The 23,723-nt window shown below is 34.2% G+C and overlaps 1 protein-coding gene across 1 annotated transcript in view; it reads right to left on the bottom strand.

Annotated features, from left to right (window-relative positions):
• The window catches only part of LOC126892370 (tumor protein p53-inducible nuclear protein 2), a 412,338-nt gene that overhangs the window by 293,345 nt on the left and 95,270 nt on the right, over positions 1 to 23,723 (bottom strand). The window contains exon 2 of the mRNA XM_050661895.1: positions 12,897 to 13,002. The gene's annotated coding sequence lies outside the window, so the exon portion shown is untranslated. The remainder of the gene's footprint in view (positions 1 to 12,896; positions 13,003 to 23,723) is intronic.

The following is a 23,723-nucleotide window of genomic DNA, read 5'->3' as shown; positions in this document are numbered from 1 at the left end:
ACAGCTCCGTGGAGCCGCCCAGTATTATCGCTGTTGGTTTCATTTATCACGCTTCTTTTTACTGCTACTGCTGGCGTAAATTTGTCGCTCGTGGAGTCGTTCGCTTATTCCTCTCCTCAATCTTTCCCTCTAGCCCTTTCCATTCTGCCAATCTCCATCTTAAGGATTTATTTTCTCTTCTACGTAGTCTCTAACTAAACGATCTTCGAGATCTTGTTATTTTGCTTCATCCTATCCTCTCCATTCTGTAATTTTGTTTCTTCTTCTTCGTGTGACTCATCCCTAGTGCGCCATCTCCCCGGTCTTCTTTTTTCTTCCACTTTCCCTTTTATAACCAATCGCATCAACTCATATTTTTCATTTCTTAGTATGTGACCGAAGTATCTCAACTCTCTTTACAATCTCTATCCAATTCTCCACGCCCATAGCTTTCAGGTCTCCTGCTACCGGAGTCGAGGGCGTTCGCATGGTCTTCTTCCAGTTGGCACTTTCTCCCATACCAGCCTTACTGTTCTTTGGTCAGTGCCCATTGGAGTTTTCTGGACTTTATTTCTTTTTCTTTTATGATGTTGGCATCTGAGTAAAGTTCATCGAGCTCTTTGTTAGTTCATATCATATATTGTTCTGCTGCTTCATCAAGCACAAGCCCAAAGATCTTCGTTAGGATTATTCTTTTCCAAACATGTAGTCTCTCTTCGTTTGACTTTGTTATCGTCCACGTTTCGCGTCCATTCATCACAATGGGTCGTATGATTGTTTTATATACTTGTATCTTTGTACGTATTGTTAGTTGTTTCGATTTTATAAGGTTTTGAATAGGGGTCGCCAAGTTGTTGAAAATTTCAAGATCTTGTCTTGATTTCAAGACAAGATCAAGACAAGAAGTAATTTTAGATTTCAAGACAAGACAAGAAATTTTTTGTCAATACCAAGATTTCTTGTCAAGAAATCAAGAAATGGGCCAACTATTGGGATTTTCCCATTGATTTTTTTTTAAATCAAGAAATCTTGAAATATCTTGACTAGGTATTAATTTGTGAAAAAGATAACATATTTTAACATAAAATTACTTATTTTAATGTATTGAACACTTTTTTTGCTAAAACGATTTACAAAATGTAAATCAGGTAAATGTAACATAAATGTTTAAATCCAAATTGATAAGCCATGAATTAAGGCAGATAATACTTCTTATGCTGGGGTCACTGTAACGGCATTAGACGTTACCGTGGCCCCAGCATTATGGAGTCAACGTCTAGCCGATTTCTTGACTTTGTTATTGTTAAAGCTGCTATTGAAAATAGCCTTTCCGCAGGTACAGATGTTGCTGGCGTTCTGAGAAAATCCTTGGCCATTTTCGATAATAACGGGTAGACATCCTCGTGTCTTCTCAACCAGCATTCTCAGCATCTTCTGACCTAGGCTCATTTAAGTATTTTTTGACACTGGTATTAGATTCTGTAGGGCATTCTGGGATTATTAGGCCGTGTCAGCACGCATCGTAATAAAAAGGTCGCCGGGGAATCACCAGACCAGGTAATCAAGGAATTTCAAGTTCTTGAAATTTCTTGAGTCAAGACAAGATATAACATGTCAAGAAAACGCCAAGACAAGATTTTTTAAATTTCTTTTTTTTTTTTTCAAGACAAGACACGAAGTTGTTATCAAGACAAGAATTCTTAGCTTGTCGACCCCTAGTTTTGAAGGGCATAAAGACATCTGTTGCTGGCTTGTATACTATTGTTTAGTTCTTGTGATCAGTTATTGTCTTCAGTTATTGTTGTTCCAAGATACTTAAATTCTCTTACGCGCTCAAAGTTAAAGTCATCGATGGTGATGTTCTGACCGATTCTGTCTCTGCTTTGGTTATTGCGGCTCATATACATACATACATATATTTTGTTTTATTTTCATTGATTAGGAGCCCCATCTTCTCTGCTTCCTTTTCGAATCTGACGAAAGTCTCCTTCATCCTTAATCTGGTGTTTCCATGCCAACAGTAAGTTTGGTCTTTCTCGACGAAATACTGTAGTCGGTTTTTCGATTCTTGCACTTCTGATTATGTGTTTCAGAGCTAAGTTAAAAATTTGTGGTGAAAGTGCATGTCCCTGTTTTAGTCCATCGTTTATTTCGAATGTCTCCAAGTTATGTTGTTTAACTCTCACCTTACATCGCAACCGTTCCATACACATCCGTATCAAACTGACTAGTTTTTTTGGAAAGCCAAGTTCCTGCATAGCTGTCCACAGTCTAGCCCTGCATAATCTATCAAATGCTTGTTTAAAATCTACAAACATCTGATGAAGCTTACGATCAAACTCCCAGCATTTTTCCATTATCTGTTTTATTGTGAATACCTGGTCAATACAGTTACGAAAAAACGTGTAGAACTTATAACTAACTACGTTGTACGTATTCTCTTTATGAAATGCTTTATTTTGTTTATTATGAATTTTTCTACACAAACCAATAATCCGAAATTTAAATTTCATTTCAAAATATGTTGATGAATATATGAATATACAAATACTTATAATATCTTCTTCTTCTTCTTTTATATAGGCAGAACTGCCTGTTTTTCTTCAACGGTGCCTTTCATTCTGCCCCTAAGTTGTCATTCCATCTTTTCTTTGGGCGTCCTATACTTCTGCCTAACGGTGACTTGTCCCTGGCTATTCTTACTATCCTTGATTCAGACATCCTGCTTATGTGTTTATTCCACTCTTCTTTTCTGTTGTTTACCCAGGTATTTATATTGTCTACCCTACATATGCGTCTAAATTCCTCACTTCTTACCCCATCCTATAGTGCTTTTCCAGCAATCCTTCTTAAGATCTTCATTTTGTTGGTATCCAGATGTCCTCGTGTTTTGCTTGTATCTGGTCTTGTTTTGGCCGTGTAAGTCATACCTGGCCTAATAACTGACTTATATATCGGGCCCTTGTTTCCAATCTTAGATGTTTGTTTTTCCAAATTGTGTCGTTTAGGCATCCGGCCGTTCTACTGGCTTTAATTATGTGGTCTTCTACTTCTTCTTCGATATTGTTGTCGGCTGAGAGATTAATTCCCAGATATTTAAAAGTCATTACTTGTTTGATTGTCTAACTCCAATTTGCATCTTATTGGTTCTTTGGCTATTACTAAGCTTTTTGTCAGCTGTCAGGCTGACACCTCAGTGGATACAGGAAGTAGCAATAAGGGATGAAAGTGAAAAGTCAGTGTATGTAGTCTTTAAAGGTTTTCACCTCCTATTTTGTTAAACCTCCATCGATTTGCATGAAAGTTGGTGACTAGTTAGAGTATACCCCAAGAAATAAAAATAATTTGGTGCACTTTTACTCTGGGGGTGGATACCACCCCTTCTCGGGGGTGAAAACTATTTTATTAAAAATAACCCCACAAATCGATAGAGGGACAAATTATAAGTAAAATTTGTTATATCATGTTATTAAAATAAATCAATACTTTTTGAGTTATTAAAGATCAAAGATTTGTCTGTTTACGAGCACATGCGTGAAGTTACGGACGATAAAAAGAACATATTAATTAATTTGACGTTACTAACATATTATTTTTATATTATTTCGATATTATAAATTTAGCAAAAGTGTATTCGAATATGTCAAATGTACCCATTATTGGACACCCCCAGTTTGTGAACATATTCAGTTTATATTGATAGAAAAAATTCAATTAAATATCGAAATAATATAAAAATAATATTTTATTAACATACAATTAATTGATATGTTCTTTTTATCATCCGTAGCTTCACGAATATGATCTTAAATAGACAAATCTTTGATCTTTAATAACTCAAAAAGTATTGATTTATTTTAATAACATGATATAACAAATTTTACTTAAAATTTGTCCCTCTATCGATTTGTGGGGTTATTTTTAATAAAATTGTTTTCACCCGCGGGAAGGGGTGGTATTCACCACCAGGGTAAAAGTTCAAGTTGGCACCAAATCAGTTTTATTTCTTGAGGTATGCTCTAACTAGTCACCAATTTTCATGCAAATCGATGGAGGTTTAACAAAATAGGAGGTGAAAACCTTTAATGACTGCACTAACTTCCCCTTTCATCCCTTATTGCTACTTCCTGTATCCACTGAGGTGTCAGCCTGAAAGGGGTCATAATTGTCAATATACAATGGACACATTTCACAGGAAAAACTCCATATTACTTGTGACGATGATTGTTCGGCTCTAGCTCTCCGTCGATTACATATATGTTTTCCACTTATAATATCGATTCTGTTACATCTTTTCTCTTTTTTTATGTTAATTTATTCTATGTGTTTATCTAATTTTTATGTACTTTTTTATAATATAATATTTAGTATTTTTATGTTACAATAATATATTATTTGAACCCACAACAAATAAAAACAGTTTCAAGAATTCAAGCAAGAATAACATTGGCACCGCACTCCTATATCCTCAATAGAAATGATGTAAAATACTCCTACGCAGTGAAGGCCAAGGTTAGTTGTGTTTTTTTTGATAGATCATTAAATGATAGAAATTTTCTACATATTTTAAGTCACATACAGCATACAGTAGATGTAGATAAGTTTGTTTTTATTATTTATCATTATAGAAATTGTAACAATATCCATATAGCTCATGCTCATTGCTCACCAGGAATATTACTTCAGGAAAATACGGCACAAATATACCATGTTCGGGACATTGATCCAACCATGTTGTAAATGCGTGTTTTGGGTATATTAACATATACCATATACCATACCTAATACATAGAATAAAAAGAAAACAGATATATAAAGCGTTAAATAATCTAGAAGTTTCACCAAAAATAATAATAATGATAAATAATTGATGGATTCGACTTGAGAAAGGCACTCTGCCGAAACAGCTGTAGTCACTTAGTTGTAATAAATTTTGTGGAAGTATAGAAAACAAACGTTTTCAGTGTTTTATTGTTAGAAAGAATGATAAAGCTTACACTTCCTTACGAAAACAGAAAATATAGTAAAAGTAAATAACAAACTAACAGAAACAAGAGTGTACGACAAGGGGATCCGTTGTCATCACTGCTATTTAATGTAGTATTGGAAATGATAATAAAAGAGGCTGCTATTAACATATCAGGAGGACACATATATCATAAAAAACATCAATGTTTGCCATTCGCGGATGATGTAGTAATTCTATCCAGAAGCAAGAAAGAATTAAACAGATAGGTAGAAGAACGACTAGAAAAGGCAGCTCGAAAAAAGGACTTTATATTTTCGAGGCAGCTCGAAAAGGAAATAAAAACTAAGTACATGGAATGGACCGACAAAAAATTTGAACAGGGGCAATATTAATTTAATGATAACAACGGATGAAGAACAAAATGTATAAATTTTGAAAAGGTAGAGAGATTTGAATATTTAGGGACTTTATTTTCTAGTAGACCAAGTATAAGGGAAGAAATACACAAAAGACTATTGTCAGGGAATCGTTGCCTGTATGCACTAAATAGAATAATGTACTCAGAAGGAAAAATATATCCAAAACAGAGAAGAATACACATTGCTAATAAAACATATAATGGACTCATTAAACATCTAAGATCTAACAACATCACGAGAAAAACCAAATGCAAAATATACAAAACCCTGATAAAACCGGTCCTTAAGGCGGGTTGACACGATCCAAGTGTACTTGCTCCAAGTCCACTTGGATGCAGCGCGCGCAATACTTGGATGCTACTTTGATCGTATGAGGGGGTTGACACGTTCCAAGTGTTTTTCATCTTCATCCAAGTCCACCCTCCTAGTCTACTTGGACGCTGCGCGCGCAACGCTTGGAAGCTTCTTTGACCGTGTCACCACCCTCGTCAAGTATATTTCCATCAACAGGTTCTATCCAAGTCACATCCAAGTCTAGTAGGACGGTGGCCAACTTTCTTCCAAGTAGCATCAAAGTATAGTTACAATGACGTGGCATCGGAAAATATAAAACAGGATATAAGTACAAATAGAAGAATATATTATAGTTAAATACAGCACCTAGAGTTTTGCAGTTTTTTGCATTATGTTCAGGATGAAGTCAGGAGAAAAGTCTACTATTCAAAAATAAATAGAAATGCATAATTGCACTGTAAAGTGCATAAAATGCATCCAAAATTGCATAAATATAAAAATAAAGTCAAAATCAGTATACAGTGGAACCCCGATAAGTCGGCCCCCGATAACCCGGAAGTCCGGCTAACCCGGACCGATTTTCATCAGACAAAAATTGAACAAATAAACAATTTAACAATTTTATCAAATAAAAATGTATGTAGGCCAAATAATATTTCAGAGATAATGTGTATTTGTGTAATTTGAACACATAAGTACAATAGTAAAAATGATTCATGCACACGGCGGCAGCCAGAGCGACCGTCTCAGCTTATCGGAAAGAACAGACACCTGTCTGTATTCCTTTTTCTTTATTTATGTCAAACTGTCTTAGCATTGTTTAAAAAAGACGTGACTATTTAAAAATTCTTGTATTGTGTGTAGTACAGCCTATTAATCACTTCCGTTCTGTAATGTAATCGTGCTTCAGATTGTGTTTGCTTTGTCTACGTAATGGTAACAAAACGTAAAAATGTTGCAGTGACAATGGAAAAGAAACTAGAAACATTAGGTATGATTGATAAAGACGAATCTTTAAAATAAATGTATTGCAGCATCATAATATGATATTATGCTACCATAGGTCTGGATCCCGCGTATGAAAAAAAAGTTGATTAATAGCAAGCTAAAAATTTATTAATAGCTTAAGGGTGTCTAGTCGGATAAACTTTGATATATGAGAACACTGGAACAGGGGCAGTTTTAATTGTGGAACAGGTCAAAAATTTGGAACGGTCAGAACACGAAAATGGCACATTTGTTTTGTCCGACAGAACAGACTTAAACTCTCCGAACAGAGATTAAACTCTCATGCAAAAATCAGACTGCTATTTATCACCTGTCATAATTCCTGTCATTTGACATATTCTACATGTTCCACTCATTAAAACGCCAATTTGGTGATAAATAGCAGTCTGATTTTTGCATGAGAGTTTAATCTCTGTTCGGAGAGTTTAAGTCTGTTCTGTCGGAAAAAATACATGTGCCGTTTTCGTGGTCTGACCGTTCCAAATTTTTAACCTGTTCCACAGTTAAAACTTCCCCTGTTCCAGTGTTCCCATATATTAATGTTTGTCCGACTAGACACCCTTAAGCTAATAACAAATTTTCAGCTTGCTATTTATCAATTTTTTTTTGTACGCAGGATCCAGACCTACCATATTATGGTGTCGGTACATCTCTACAGTATGACTGAGTTTTTTACCAAGAAATGAACAAAACTCTACACTCTATACAACTATACGTAATTTAGATGTGTACTGTGCATATGTGTTTCATGTTTTTGTAATTGTAATGGAGGTTATTTATTAATTTTTACTATATTCTCCGGCTAACCCGGATTTTCGATAACCCGGATCGGCCGCGGTCCCGATTAATCCGAGTTATCGAGGTTCCACTGTACTAAGGAACAAAATTTATTATTTGGGGGGTTTTTTGGGGTCACTGAATACGATTACGCCATCAGAACTGAACCCCGGATCACCTGGTGCCCAAGGTCACGGCAAGAGACGTCATCTTCTGGAGTTTCGATGGTTTTCGGCATTAAATCGATGCAAACGGATTACTAACGGGTTTTAGGGGTCGCTAAATACATTGTCAGATATAAATAAAGTTTATATAAATTTGATATATACATAATAGACGAGGGAATTTAGCACAAAATAAATCAATTTTTAAATACAGCACCTAGAGACTTGCAGTTTTTTGCCTTATGTTCAGGATGACGTCAGAAAGAAAGTCTACTAATCAAAAATGGATGGAAATGCATAATTGCACTTTAAAGTGCATAAAATGCATCCAAAAGTGCATCAACATGTCAAAATCAGTATACTAAGGACCAAATTTTGTTATTCGGGGGTTTTTTGGGCCACTGAACACGGGTATGCCTCAAAACCGACCCACGGATCATCTGGTGCCCAAGGTCACTGCAAGGGCGTCGTCTTCTGAAATTTTGAGGATTTTTGGCACTAAATTGATGTGAACGGATTACTCATGGGTTTTTGAGGTCGCTAGACACGAATATGCGATCAGAATTGATCTCCGAAATAAATGAAGGAAAACGCTGTCAGATATAAATTGAGTTTATATTTATAAAGAATTAAAAAAATTGTATAGTACAACATAGTTATTTTAATAAACAGTCTAAGTAACATAGCAAAAAAAAATGTTACCAATTTGAACGTTTTCTTTGAACAGCAACTCAAAAAACATCCGAGTACTCGGTGTGTACCAATTTAGTGTCGGAATGCCTCAAAATTCTAAAACATGATGTGCAAAGCAGCCACTCTGGCCACTAGGAAAGTGAGGTTCGGTTCTGATTTGTTATTCGTGTTCAGCAAACCCAAAAACCTATGAGCAATTTGTTTGCATCAATTTAGCACCGAAATTTCTCGAAATTCTATAAGATGATATACCTTAGCCACCAGGTGCTCTGGTGTCTGTTCTAATGATGTATTCGTATTCAAAATGTGTTTTCGATCGAAAACTCTCGAAAATCCAGACGATAACGTGCCTTAGGCTTATAGGTATTCCGATGTCTCTTTTGATGGCGTACTTGTGTTCATCCACCCCAAGAACCCGTTAGTAACCCGTTTGCATCAACTTAGTACCGAAAACCCTCGAAACTCCAGAAGATTACCTGCCCTAGGTTCCAGGTGCCCTGGTGTCTATTCTGGTGGTGCATTCGTGTTTAACAACCCCAAGAAACCATGAGTAATCCGTTTGCATCAATTTAATGCCGAAACCGTCCGAAACTCCAGAAGATGAGCTGCCTTAGGCACCAGGTGCTCCGTGGGTCAGATCTGATGGCGTATTCGCGTTCAGCCATTCCAAAAACACTCCAGTAATCCATTTTCATGAATTTAATGCCGAAATCCCTCGAAACTCCAGAAGATGACGTCCCTTGCAGTGGCCGTGGTCACCAGGTGCTCCGCGGGTCTGTTCTAATGGCATATTCGTATTTGGCGACCTCAAAAACCACCGAGTAATCCATTTGCATCCATTTTATGCCAAAAATCCAGAAGATGACGTGCCTTAGTAGCGATCGTGGACAACAGGTGCTCCGAAATTAAATTCTGATGACATATTCGTGATTAGCGACCCCAAAAACCCAAGTAATCCGTTTGAATCAATTTAATACCGAAACCCCTCGAAACTCCAGAAGATGACGATCCTTGCAGTGACTTTGGGCACCAGGTAATCCGGTGGTCTGTCCTGTAAAAACCCCCGAATAATCCATTTTTATCAGTTTAATGCCGAAATATCTCGAACTCCAGAAGAGGACCCCCTTGCAGTGACCTTTGGGCTCTAGGTGCACAGATATTCGGGTTTGATGGCATATTCATGTTTAGCGAATTCAAAAACCCGTAAGTAATCCATTTGCATCAATTTGATACCAAAAGCCCTCGAAACTCCAGAAGATGACGTCCCTTACACTGACCTTGAGCACCAGGTGATCCTCAGGTCTGTCCTGATGGCATCTTCGTATTTAACCACCTCAAAAAACCCCCGAGTAATCCAGTTACATCAATTTAGTGCCGAAATCCATTAAAACTCCAGACGATGACGTGCCTTTGTCGCGACCCTGGGCACCAGGTACTCCGGTGGTCAATTTTGATGGCGTAATCGTATTCAGTGACCCCAAAAACCCCGAAATAATAAATTGTGTTCCTTAGTATACTGATTTTGGCATTATTTTTATATTTATGCAATTTTGGATGGATTTTATGCACTTTACAGTGCAATTATGCAGTTCCACCCATTTTTGAATAGTAGACTTTTTTCTGACCTGCATCATCCTGAACATAATTTAAAAAACTGCAAGTCTCTAGGTGCTGTATTTAAAAATCTATTTATTCGGGTGTTTTTAGTGCTAAATGGCCTGGTCTATTTATACTTTGGGTATTGTTATGTATGTACAAATATCCGTTACTTGACGTTACATTACATGAGTTACGCTACATGATAATTGAATGATTTATGCACATGTTCATACAATTTTTTTTCTCTCATATTTGTATCAACTTTTTAAATTTTTGGATTGACCATTTGCAATAGTTGTTCAAATTATTCGGTAGTTATTTTTAAATAGTTTTTAAATGTATCTTAATCTTCATTTTTACTACTTCACTTAGAAAATTAGACGAAGCTCCAAACGCCTCACGTATCCAATTAAGAATCCAAATTTTCCTTTTTTTTCTTTTTAATTTCTTTTTTCTGGATCTCAAGCTCATGTATTAACATATCAGCAGTCAGCAACCACTTGAATACCCTCCATAATCACTTCCGCCATCTTTGCAATGTTTATTTGTTACTTTTATTTGACATCCAAGTAATTTACACGATCAAAGTAGCTTCCAAGTAGCGCGCGCAGCGTCCAAGTTGACTTGGACCAAGTACACTTGGATGCAACTTGAATCGTGTGAACCCGGCTTTATATATGGATCAGAGACATGGACACTGTCGAAAAGCGATGAGAACTTATTAGGTACGTTTGAACGAAAAATCCTTAGACACATATATAAGGGGATGAAAGAAAATGACGTATGGCGCAGAAGATATAATTTTGAACTATACGCAGCATACAACGAACCCGACGTCATAACATCCATAAAGATCGGACGTCTGCGCTGGATGGGCCATGTTGAACGAATGTTGGAGACCAAAACACCAAAACATATAATTAAGCAAACACCAGTAGGGAGAAGGTAAAAGGGAAGACCCAAACTTAGATACATGGAACAAGTGGAACAAGATCTGAAAACACTTGAAATTACCCACTGGAAGAACAAAGCAAGGAACAGAACAGAATGGCGGAAAATCCTAGAACAAGCCAGGACCCAAAAAGGGTTGTCGAGCTACTGATGATGATGTACTCAGAAGGAAAAATATATCCAAAACACTGTGACAGGAGAATTTGAGATAAGAAAAGTAGCTGTGAATTAATAAAAAAAAGTGGCTAACTTTGATCCTAATTGACATAGACGATTTTTTTTTAATTTCAAATACCAAACAGTCAATGAGGGTATTTGACTCCGAATTCCATCCTACTATATCGATTTACTTGATATTTTCACAGTAAATAGAAAATAGCTCAAGAAACAAAGTCTACCCTATATACTATGGCGCTTTTACCTTGGGGACGGTTCCCACCCCTTCAAGGGAGTGAAAAATTTTTTGGTCAAAATAACCACGGAAGTGGCTAGAGAACCCAATTCTAAGCAAAAACTGTTGTATAACTTTTTTTTAAAACTCAATAGTTTTTGAGTTATTCGTGGTTGAAAATTGGCCATTTTTATTAAAAATTGACACCTTTTCGGGTGGTTTTTTGCGAATACCTTAAAAACTATGCATCTAACTAAAAAACAGACCTTTAAAATGAGCAATATTAAATGTCGATTACATTTAACCTAAGCGAGATATGCTGCAAAAAAATGATGACTAATGTATTTTAAGAAAAAGTATGAAGTATATTTAACCCCTCATCCACCAGAATTTAAAAGGATCGTTTTCCTTCTACAATACCTTTTACTATACTGTTATTTCTATGTTCAACGAGTTGGACGGGTTTAAAATAAATGATTTTTGAAAAAAATAAGATCAAATTATAGGCATTTTTAAATTTTCTTAAAAATCTTCCTTTTTCTTCACATAATTCGAAAATGATAAGAGATAGGAAAAAAGATTCCGTACAAAAATGTAGGGTTTTTTTCAGATAAAAATTTTGTTTTTGTTTAACATTACTGTATCATTTTCAAGTTACATGGAGAAAAAAAAAAGATTTTTAAGAAAATTTAAAAATGCGCTTTATAATTTGATCTTATTTTTTCAAAACCATTCATTTTAAATCCGTCTAACTTTTTGAACATAGAAATAAAAGTATAATAAAAGGTATTATAGAAGAATACGATGCATTTAAATTCTGGTGTTAGTTTAAAAGCGAGAATAAAAGCATAAAGCGCTTAGTTTAAAAAATAAGCGACATAAAAGATATTGGTAGCATTATATACACCTAAAAACGACCATTTCTCTGTTATTTCAAGTTAAATATACCGATTTGAACATACACCAAAAAACAAACTCTTTTCACCTACCATATCTCATTTTTTATTATAACTAGAAGATTTATGAAGCCACGAATCTCTTTGTTTTTTTTTGTAAGCTACAAAAATGTTTGATATAGTTTTTTAGTTAGATGCATAGTTTTTAAGATATTCGCAAAAAACCGCCCGAAAAGTGTCATTTTTCAATGAAAGTGGCCAATTTTCAACCTCGAATGACTCAAAAAGTATTAAGTTTTCAAAAAAAAATTATAGAACAGTTTTGACTTAGAATTAGATTCTCTAGCCACTTCCGTGGTTATTTTGGTCAAAAAATTTTCCACTCCCTTGAAGGGGTGGAAACTGTCCCCAAGATAAAAGCGCCATAGTATATAGGGTAGACTTTGAATTAGGAGATAAGTAGAGGCTATTCCCAAAATTTCATTAAAATCCATGCAGTAGGATAGAATTCGGAGGTTATATCCTGTTCTTGCTCTCATTGACTGGCTTTAAAGTGGATTTAGTCTACAGTGAATATTAAACAAAATTATTCAAATTATTTATAGGCCAAAATTGACGCTACTTTACTAAAATGTTTTTGCAATGGTAAAAATTCCTTTTTGTTGATTTTTTTAAGTACATTGAAAAATAAGCATTCTTCTTTCATTAAAAGGTCAATTAGCTATCTAATATAAATAAAATGGAAAACATTCTTACCTTATAATATTAGACGAAAAGCAAATTGATATCTTGGCTTTTGACGATAACTCTCCGAAGAGCCTGGTAGTTATTGCTTGCAGTTATTAAGAAGCAATTTATTGTTCTGAAACAAGAAATAATGAAGTTTAGACTTATTTACTGTTAGGTTCATGCAATGATAATAGTTCAATCATTAATAACTACAATAGGTACTTTGACGTACCTATATCCTGAACTGTAAATAAAGTTTTGTCTTTCGGATTTGTATAATACAGACAGGTCAATTAAATTAAGGGCGTAGGCGCAAAATTTTTGAGGAATATTTTGACACATTGTAAAAAAGAAGCCATATCTCAATAAAAACTGACTTATCGAAAAAATACTAAGAGACAAAAAAGTTTTAAAAACATTGTGTTTAACTAATGGTACCACAATAATAATTTAATTGGAACTTACACAATCATTTGGGCATTTAAGGGAACAAAACACTCATACAATTTTTATGTAAACATATTAAAAAAGAAGCCGCATCTCGATAAAAATATTGTGTTTAACTAATGGTGCCACAATAATAATTTAATTGGAACGTACACAAAAGTTTAGAGGGTTTAAGGGAACAAAACCCCTATAAAATTTTTATGAGGTGAACAAATTTCACTGTTTTTTTTAAGATGTTTCTGCCACAAGAATGCCATATGTCCATTTTCAATAAAAAATATCTAATAGTGTTCGATATACAATGCGTCCATAAAGTAACGCATAAATTCATTATTTCGTAAACCGGCGACTTTAAGGAAAAATCCCAAAACAGGTCGATTTTTATTTTTAAATTACGATTTTTTTGCATATATATCATATTAGTGACGTCATCCATCTGGGGGTGATGACGTAATCGATGATTTTTTTAAATGAGGATAGGGGTGATGTGATAGCTCATTTAAAAGGGAATTTAATTATCTGTTCACTAATATAAACATTAACATAATTATTTATACTGGGTGTCCAAAAAAAATTTTTTTTATTAAATTAATTGGCACAAAAAGATGAATGTATGTAATTTGTTTAATTCTAAATACATTTTACTGCTGTTAGAAAACATAAAAATGTTTTATTTAAAAAATAAACATTGATTTTCGCTTAAACGTAATGTTCAAATTTCCAAGAGGCAGGTGGGTGGCAGCAACATTGAATTTAAGCGAAAAGCAATATGTATTTGTCAAATAAACATGTTTTTTCTTGTTTTCTGACAACAACAAAACGAATTTTAAATTAAATAAGTTAAGTACATTCTTCTTTGTGTCTCAATTAATTTAATTTAAAAAATTGTTTTTGAGCACCCTGTATAAATAATTATGTTAATGTTTATATTGATAAATAGAGAATTGAATACCCTTTCAAATAAGCTATCACATGAACCCTATTCTCATTTAAAAAAATCATCGATTACGTCATCCAGCCCAAATTGATGACGTCACTAGTATGATATATATGCCAAAAAATTGTAATTTAAAAATAAAAATCGACCTGTTTCGGGATCTTTCCTTAAAGTCGCCGGTTTACGAAATAATGAATTTATGCGTTACTTTATGGAAATCTACTTTATTTAGTATTGGAAAACATCGATTTTCATTTTGCAACTTTAGGGCTGTAAATTTTTTTATGTGCATTTTTGAACTAAGCTAAGTTCAATCGAACTATTTTTGGTCCCAGAATATGTGATTTAATTTATGACCTGCTTTTTTGTTACACCATGTATTTACCTATATGTTTCTGTTCGATTTTCGGTTGTGCCTATTGGTGAAATTGCTGAAGAACAGCAACTCCTAATCTATGATTAGTTATTCGTTTTTCATATATAGTTAGTAGTAATAACCTGCTTGACCTAGATCTATGTATAAAAATCATATTTTTTGTTAACTCTAATTTTCACTTCCTATAAATTTCTTTTATACTCGTTTAACTGTTTTTTAAAAACAAACATTTGCATAAAGACGTTACAACTACTTTCTAAACCTGACAAGTCGTACTCATAGGTTGCAATTAGAAATATAATCTTTGACCTTTGAGTTTTATGCGAATTAATTATCAAAGTGAATCATGTCGATGAAATACTTTTATTAGAAATAGGTAAGAACAAAGAACAGAGTATACAGAAATAGCCCGATCAAAGAACACAAAACTTTACGAAAACCTCAAAAAAATAAAGGAAGGATGAAAATTTGCGGATACGTAGTTGAAAGTATCTATTATTATATAAGAAAAAGTTTACACTTCTACATCCCCTTCATTTTACAAACATTGGGAAATAGCTCCTTCTGGGGGATGAAAAGATATACATTCAAAATTAGTCCGGAATTTGATAAAATGACTAATTCTAAGCAACTTTTGTTCTATAGAGTATAAAAAAGTGCAAGAAATGGTGTATGTATGAACAGTGCCGGTTTACCCACTGGGCGCATGGGGCGGGCGCCCAGGGGCCCGGGCCCCGGAGGGGCCCGAATTGGCCCTTCCTTTTATTGTTAACAAAATATAAAGTCCGATAATAATCGAGGTACTTATTATATGAAATAAAGAAAAAGACTACGAAATACCTGATAACCTTGTAAGAACGTGATCACTTGTAAACCAGAGTGATTCCTTAGAAAATTGTATGAAATGTATGAAGCTGGAGACAAAGATGATTAATGAAAGCACATCTTATAGAGTAAAACCCAATGGAGGCAAGGAGAGAGAGAGAGATTGGTTAATATAATACAAAAGTGTTAAAGTTGTTTATTGTTACCCGTCCAAATTATTTTCAATTGAAAAAAATAGTTTAACTGATTTTGTATGTATTTTGCTCACTGGAAACATTTGAATAGTTTGCTCAAATCTCACGAAGAAAGTAAATTTTATCTGAACTCTATGGTTACATTAGTAGCAAGATCATCAGTTAGATGGAGTTATATGGATCATCAGTTAAATTGGAGTTATAGACGTTGACTTGAAAGAGCAAGTAGAACGCGAAGCTGACTATTGGGTAAAGGTCCTAAGAAGAGTTGTTGTCACCATCAAATTACTTGCTTCTTAAGGACTAACTTTCCGTTGATCTGATGAGGAATTAACGAGTCGTCATAAAGGTAATTAATTAAGTTGTCTTGTATACTTGGCTTTTGACAACTTCTTAGACGAGCATTTACAGCGGAATACGAATAAAGCAAAAGGTTCAGTTAGCTATCTGTCTGACCAAATTTGTAATGAATTCCTGGAAGTGATGAAAATAAAACTTGTAGAAACTTTTGAAGCTGTAAATGCTTTACTTAAAAACTACGGATCCATCAAACATATTTTTTCCAATTAAGCAATAATAAAGACATAAAATCAGCAGTCAGAAGTGAAGCTAAGGCACTGCAGAATAAAATGGGTACCTTTTAGACAACCCTATTGACACTGATTTGGGCAAAAAATTTAAAACGTGTGAATGCAACAAGCAAACGTTAGAAACTGTGGACTCGAATGTGTCAATTGGAGTAGAATTAATAAGATTTGAGCTTTGTTGGAGACGTGAGAAATAAATTAAGCGAAATTGAACTAGAAGCCAAAAATATTTTTTTTTGTGAAGGCGTGGATATCTCAAATATATTCTATAGAATTGACCTTCAAAGAATAAAAAAAGAAAAACAGTTTTCGATGCAGAAGTTGAAAGTGAAACAACTTTAAAGGGGCAAGAGAGATTCAGAATTGAAGTAGGTACCTATTTAATGTTATATGCGACAATATTACTCAAGATCTTTTAAAGAGAATATAATGCTATGACGTGAGTTAATATTTTATGCGAGAAATATAAAAAATGTTAATGAAACCAAAGAGAATTTTGAAATTTACTGAAAGTTTATTTGATGATACCAACTTCTAATGCATCAGGTGAGCGGTCTTTTTCGCTTTAAAAAGATTAAAGATACATATATTAAAGGTCACATTTGGGTCAAGAAAACCTAGAAGCATTATCACTATTGTATTATAGAAAATGAAGAACTGGAGCAACTGAATTTTGATAGTAGGTATTAATGTGGCAGTTTGCTAATACCAAGTCAAGGAACAAAGTGAGCTAATTTTTGTCTTATGTATTTTTAGAATAGGTTTTTTTGTTTGTCATGTGTTGTTTTGTAGAACTTTCTGTTTTTTTTTGTATTTTTAAATTTATTATTTGGAATGTTTTTTACGGTTGCTATTTTTCTCATTTGTTTTAAAAAATTTATCGTATGGATTTTATAATAAACATTTATGGTTAATGCATGTGTTCTTTTGTTAAAAAACTGACAACGAATAGCAATGAAGGGGGCCCCTAAATCTCTAGTGACCAGGGCCCAAAGTTAGGTTAAACCGGCACTGTGTATGAAGTCTCTAGACCCAAAAGAAGCAGAGTTGTAGCTAATGAAAAGTAGGTTCTTATTCGTCAAATTTCAAATCGAATATTTCAACGTGAAATAACCAAATAACGGAGCACTTTTCGGGAAAACTCATTACAATTTTTAATGGTTTAAAAGAAAAAGGTTTAAAAAAAAGGTTAATGTTTATTTTTTAAAAAAACTTCTACCATTAAAAGTGTGTTATGCTCAAAATATTGTTGGTCCCTTTTATTTTTTGGTAAAAAGAATCGCGAAATTGACCCCCTAATTAGCATCCCAAATAAAATTAATCGTTACCGCTTCACAAGTTACGTTACTTATGTATTGTTTATATACGATCTATAAGTTTCACTGGTTCAAAGTGCTCATTTTTGAAAAAAATTGATTAAATGTTCTTAATTTTTTGTTTTCCTGTTAGACAAAAATTATTTATGCTATGGCTGTTCAAAATTTGCATACACTCGTGATTAGTGACTCGTTCAAGCCATTTTAACTGCAGCCGTTTCAGAAATAAGCACTTTGAACCGATGAAACTTACAGATCATATAAAGAATACATAAGCAAAGTAATAATAAGGGGTGATTTTCGCGATTCATTTTATCAAAAAGTAAAAGGAACCAACAATATTTAGAGCCTTACTTTTAGCCTTACTTTTAATGTTAGAATTTAAAAAAAATAAAACTAAACCTTTTTTAAACACTTTAAAAAAGTTGTAATGAGTTTTCCCCGAAAAGTGTTCCGTTTTTTGGATATTTCACGTTAAAATATTAGATTTGGAATTTGACGAATAAGAACCTACTTTTCATCAGCTACAACTCTGCTTGTACTGGGTCTACAGACTTCACACATACAACATTTTTTTCACTTTTTTATAAGCTATATTTTTGCTAAGAATATTTTTTCGACTTACTTTTTGAGTAATTTGTGAAAAACCGTCTAAAGACGTGTTTTTTTTTGTTAAAAAATGAACATATTCACTCGCAAAAACTCGAAGTGTTGAATTAGTGAAACAACTCTATAGAACAAAAGTTTCTTAGAATTAGTCATTTTGTCCAATGCCGGACTTATTTTGAATGTGTATTTTTTCACTCCCGAGAAGGGGGTATTTCCCTATTTCTGTAAAATGGATGGGATGTAGATTGTAAACTTTTTCTTAGATAATAATAGGACAATTTCAACTATCTATTCCCAAATTTTCATCCTTCCTTTATTTTTTTGGGGTCAGATTGTTCTCTGATCGGGCTAAAAGATAAAATTGCGTGTTTATTTTGTGGGAGATAATGATATTTATTATCGCTTATTAATTACAAAACTATAACTATCTATCTACTTATATCTTTGTTAGAGTTGGACTAATCTGTTATACTACTGTTGCAGTGTCAAATAACGTACCTATGCCCTAAAAGTTTTTGCGTAAAATCTGTATCGGAGGTTTTTAATGAAGAAATTTATTTAAGCACTAACTAAATACCATAAATTACAACTCAATACTTAACCAAATGGAAAGCACCCGGTGATACCCAAGGGAAAATCATAAGAAACCAAATTGATTTTATCAACATAAACAAAAGGTTTAGAAATTATATCACCTCAACAAAAACATATCCAGGCGCAGATGTCTTCTCAGATCATATTAGTTGCAAATATCACCATACAACACAAAATAATTCATAAGAAAATGAGGCCCAAGATAGATATAAAACTGTATGTATGTATATGTCGGTTTTAGAACGTCTGTCGACGTTGTCCGATGCCTAAATTCCACGTCCTTCTATCATCCCATTGGCCATCTCTAAGATCCCTTGTACTCATTGCTTTGGTTACCCCTTCTTTCCATGTCTTTTTGGGTCTTCCTCATTTTTTGCGGTTTGGTGGTACCCACTGCATGATCTTTTTGGGCAATCTTGTGGCTTCCATTATTTGAACATGACCATACCAAATCAACTGTTTCCTCTCAATGTCTGTTGTTAAGTAACCATCTATTCCAATTCGTCGTCTTACTTCCTCATTTCGAACTCTTTCCCTACGGGATATACCTAACGATCTTCTAAACACATCCATTTCTACAGCTTCTAATTTTTGCCTGTTGTTCTCGGTTATTCTCCAAGTCTCTGCTCCGTAAAGTTAGCTGCTTTTAATAAGTGTTTCATAGATATTGTATTTTCGCTGTATTCCTATTTCGGAGCTCCAAAGTATTCCATTTAGGCAGCCAATTGTTCTTCTAGCTTGTGATATAAAACTACTGAAAGAAAATAACATCCAGGAAAAAGTAAAAACACAGATTGATAAAAATTTTGCGAAAATAGTTGAAGACATTACTAGTGGCATAGAAGATTAGTGAAATGAAATGAAGACATTTAGTAACACGCTTTCGCATGAATATCTTAAATCAAAAAGAGAAAAGAAGTAAGAATGAATGACAGATAAAATATTGCAGATGATGGAAGGCGAGGAAATTAAAAGGCAGAAATGAAAATGAATACAAAAAATTGCATAAGAGTATACTAAGGGAATTAAAAAGGGCAAAAGAATCATGGCTGATGGAGAAATGTACGGAAATTAAAACACTACAACGCAAACATGACAGTTTCCATATGCACAAAAAGATTAAAAAGGTACAGAACACCAGAAAACAATGCAATACAGGCATAGTTGTAGACATCGAAGGCCAGATTTTGACTACAGTTGAAGATAAATTAAGGAGATGAAAAGAATATATGCCAGAATTATTCGAAGATGCAGCAAGAAGTCCGACTGAAATAGACAACCCCAACGGCCCAGAAATAACAAACGAAGAAGTAACTATGGTCATTAAGCGGATTAAAGATGGGAAATCACCATGTGAACTTTTAAAGCTATTAGAGGCAGAGCAAATCACAGCTCTTACGAAGTTATTCAACAAATATGAGACTGGATATTTACCAAAAGACTGGCTTTTATGAATATTCATTCCACTTTAAACTCACTATAACTACTCGCGAAGTCGATCGAAGTTCAGCGAGTACGAGAGTGTAGACAGGTTGTTCATGCTACTTCGCTGCGCCTCGGCCTACTTCCATTCTGTGGCGGTTTTTGAGACCAAGTCAAAGGAACCGAAGTTCTTATCGTCCGGCGTGAATGTATTTCTCGCGAATTAGAACGAGTGTGCAGTGACGGGTACTTCGGACTTCGCTGAACTTTCCCGAAGTAACTTCGCGAGAGTGTGGTGCTTGCTTTAGATCAAGAACATAGATTATTTAGTTTGATGAGCCATGTATACTTAAAGTACTCCTCACTATCATTCACTCGCGCATATACACCAAATTAGAAGAATACGAGTGAAATTCAATTTGGATTCAGAGCAGGACTCGGAACGAGAGATTTTTCAGTTTGCAAGTTCTAATATAGAGAGCCAGGGATATCAACTGCGATGTGTATGCATGTTTCATTAATTTCGAGAAGGCATTTGATAAAGTTTCCCACATAGGAAACTAATCGATATCCTAATCAGGACTCGATGGTAAGGATGTACGAGTGGCCTCAAACTTATAGATATCTTCAACAAGAAGCCACAGTTCGATTCTAAAATGAACTGCCCGAAATCTTCACAGTTGGAAAAGGAGTTAGACAGGGTTGCATACTGTCACCAGCAATATTTAACATATACTCTGAAAACATCTTTAGAGAGGCCTTGGACGAATCAGAAGATGATATTGCAGTAAATGGACAACTTATAAACAATACTAGAATATGCAGACGATACAGTATTGCTGGCAGATAGTCCGCAGGAGCTCCAAAGGATGATGAATAACGTTGTAGAAGCATGTAGCAAATACGGCCTAAAACTAAATTGTAAGAAGACAAAAATAATGATCGTTGTTAAAAACATCAACATAAACGCCCAAATTACAGTAAACAATGCACCGTTAGAAAGAGTACAGAAAATGATATGCTATGTGGACTGCCATATTAAGGATACTTGGGATCATAGCTACCAAAAAAAAGCTCGTATTGAAAAAGCCAGAAGCTCTTTTAATAGTCTTAGGAGATTGTCTGCAACTTATCTTTAAGTGTCAATATACGCATAAGAATTCTTAGATGTTCGGTCTTTAGTGTCCTCCTCTATGAAGTAGAAAGCTGGAGTCTTACAGAAGATGCCATACAACGATTAGAGGCGTTTGAAATGTGGTGCTATCGACGTATGTTGAAGATCTCATATATACACCACACAACTAACAAAACTTTCTCCAGAGGCTAAGAAAAGACAAAGAAATTATTACCACCGTGAAGTACAAAAAATTAGCTTACTTCGGCCACATTATGTGTATAATAATAAGGCCATCCGCACACACAGCTACTAAAAAGAAACCAGTTGGTAACTTTAGTTACCAATTAGTTACTTAGTAGTCACTGCACATGTATTTTAATGAGTGTCTGCACATAGCGCTACTAGTTAGCAGCCGGTCTATAATGCGGGAGCGATCAGTCGAAAGCGGACTGGACATGCAGGTCGCTTGGGGACTAGTTTCTAGCCTTTTGTGATATTTTATAAAGTTTAACACGCGAAATTGGCAGAAGAGTCGTTTAATATAAAATTAGTGCAAGAAGTGAAAAACATCCGTACCAATATAAACTTAATTAACTAGTTTTGATGGGAAATAAGCCACAATTTTACTAAAAAATTATTTTATTAACGTTTCGACGTCCAAATCGGATGCCGTTGTCAAAATACAAAAAATATTAATGAATTAAACAAAAATGTTGTTGCTAGTAAAAAATTCTTCTAATAATTTATTTAATCTGACTTATTTATATCGGCAATTCAGACATATACCTATTATACATTTTAAAGTAGAAGACTTTAAAATGATATTGCCAATATTTATGAGTTGCGTTCCTGGGATGACTTTACTGAAAGATAGTTCATTCGATTACATGAAATCAACCCCAACTCAAGAATATCCGTCACAAAAAAATCATAATCGGTGACAGCGGTGACAATAAATAATAAGAACAATATCATTTTAAAGTCTTCTACTTTAAAATGTATAATATATGTCTGAATTGCCGATATAAATGAGTCAGATTAAATAAATTATTAGAAGAATTTGTTACTAAGCAACATTTTTCTTTAATTCATTAATATTTTTTGTATTTTGACAACGGCATCCGATTTGGACGTCGAAACGTTAATAAAATAATTTTTTAGTAAAATTGTGGCTATTTCCCATCAAAAACTAGTTAATTACAAAAATTCCACAAGAAAATAGCTTCAGAACAACATAATATATAAACTTAAACACCGCCTAACAAAGCTACTCAGTACAAAGTATGTACAGTCAAGAAGTGACTCGTTTTATTAATTTTCAGTAGCGTAGTGTGCGAGCCATAGTTGATAATTCTAGTTACCAACTAATTTAGTTTCTTTTTAGTAGCTGTGTGTGCGAAAGGCCTAATATAGACTCCCACAGTTGATTCTACAAGGCAAGATTGAGGGCAAGAGAGGCCCTCGACAGAGACATATATCCTGGCTGGCCAGTCTTAGGAAGTGGACTGGTCTAACGTCAACTGATCTATTTCGAGCTGCTGTGAATAGAATAAAATGGGTCAATGTGATCGCCAACATCTCTAGAAGATAGGCACCTTTAGAAGAACCAAACTGTATTTTCGAATTATAGGGAGTGGCCCATTTTGTTCTACTAGACGCAAGTTTTTTCGAACTTAACGGTATTTAGATCAATTATTCTCAGTTTTTCGTAAATTCGCCTTCTCAATTGTTCTTCATCTTGGGCTCCCCACTACTCCCCAGTCCAAGATAATCGTCATTGGCATGATGTTCGTGGACAAACTGAAGCAATTTGAAAAGGCAGTTATGAATATACCTCTGACCATGATACAAATAATAACAGTACGTTATTCTTTGTATCATGGTCAGAAGTTCGTTTTTTACTATGAGCTCTGACTATTCAAAGCTCCCACAAAAGGTCGGGATGCACGATGCACCGCTGTTAATAGAAAATGCGAAATAATAGTTTAAACGTTAAATTTTCTGAATACGCCACTGCGTTAACCTACATAATCATTTCAAGAACAAAGTAATGTTTCAGTTTATTTGCACATTTCATTTCCACTTGCTATCATTAGTATGATTCATGATCATCATAACATCAAATTATGTACTTGGCGTATGTATGTTTTATATCTTTCAACACTTAACATGAGTTTCTATAAGCAATTGCATAACTTTTAATTGCAGGATAACTTATTTCAATTGCTTCTGGTGAAACTTCCAATATACCTATAGTAATTATCATTAATTTATCTACATCAGGTTAAAAGGATCAGAAATGTTTATAATTATAAAGCCATCATAAAAAATATCTAATCACCACGTGAATGACGTGAGATTTATGGTTTGTCATTGTCAGTGTAAGTTTGGTTAGCTATATATATATTTTTTAGTAGTACAGTTGTTGAT

Source organism: Diabrotica virgifera, chromosome 9 (assembly GCF_917563875.1).
Source record: "Diabrotica virgifera virgifera chromosome 9, PGI_DIABVI_V3a".
NCBI classification, from domain to species: Eukaryota; Metazoa; Arthropoda; class Insecta; order Coleoptera; family Chrysomelidae; genus Diabrotica; species Diabrotica virgifera.
Note: the sequence above shows the minus strand (reverse complement) of the source record. Positions and strands in the feature narration are given on the sequence as shown.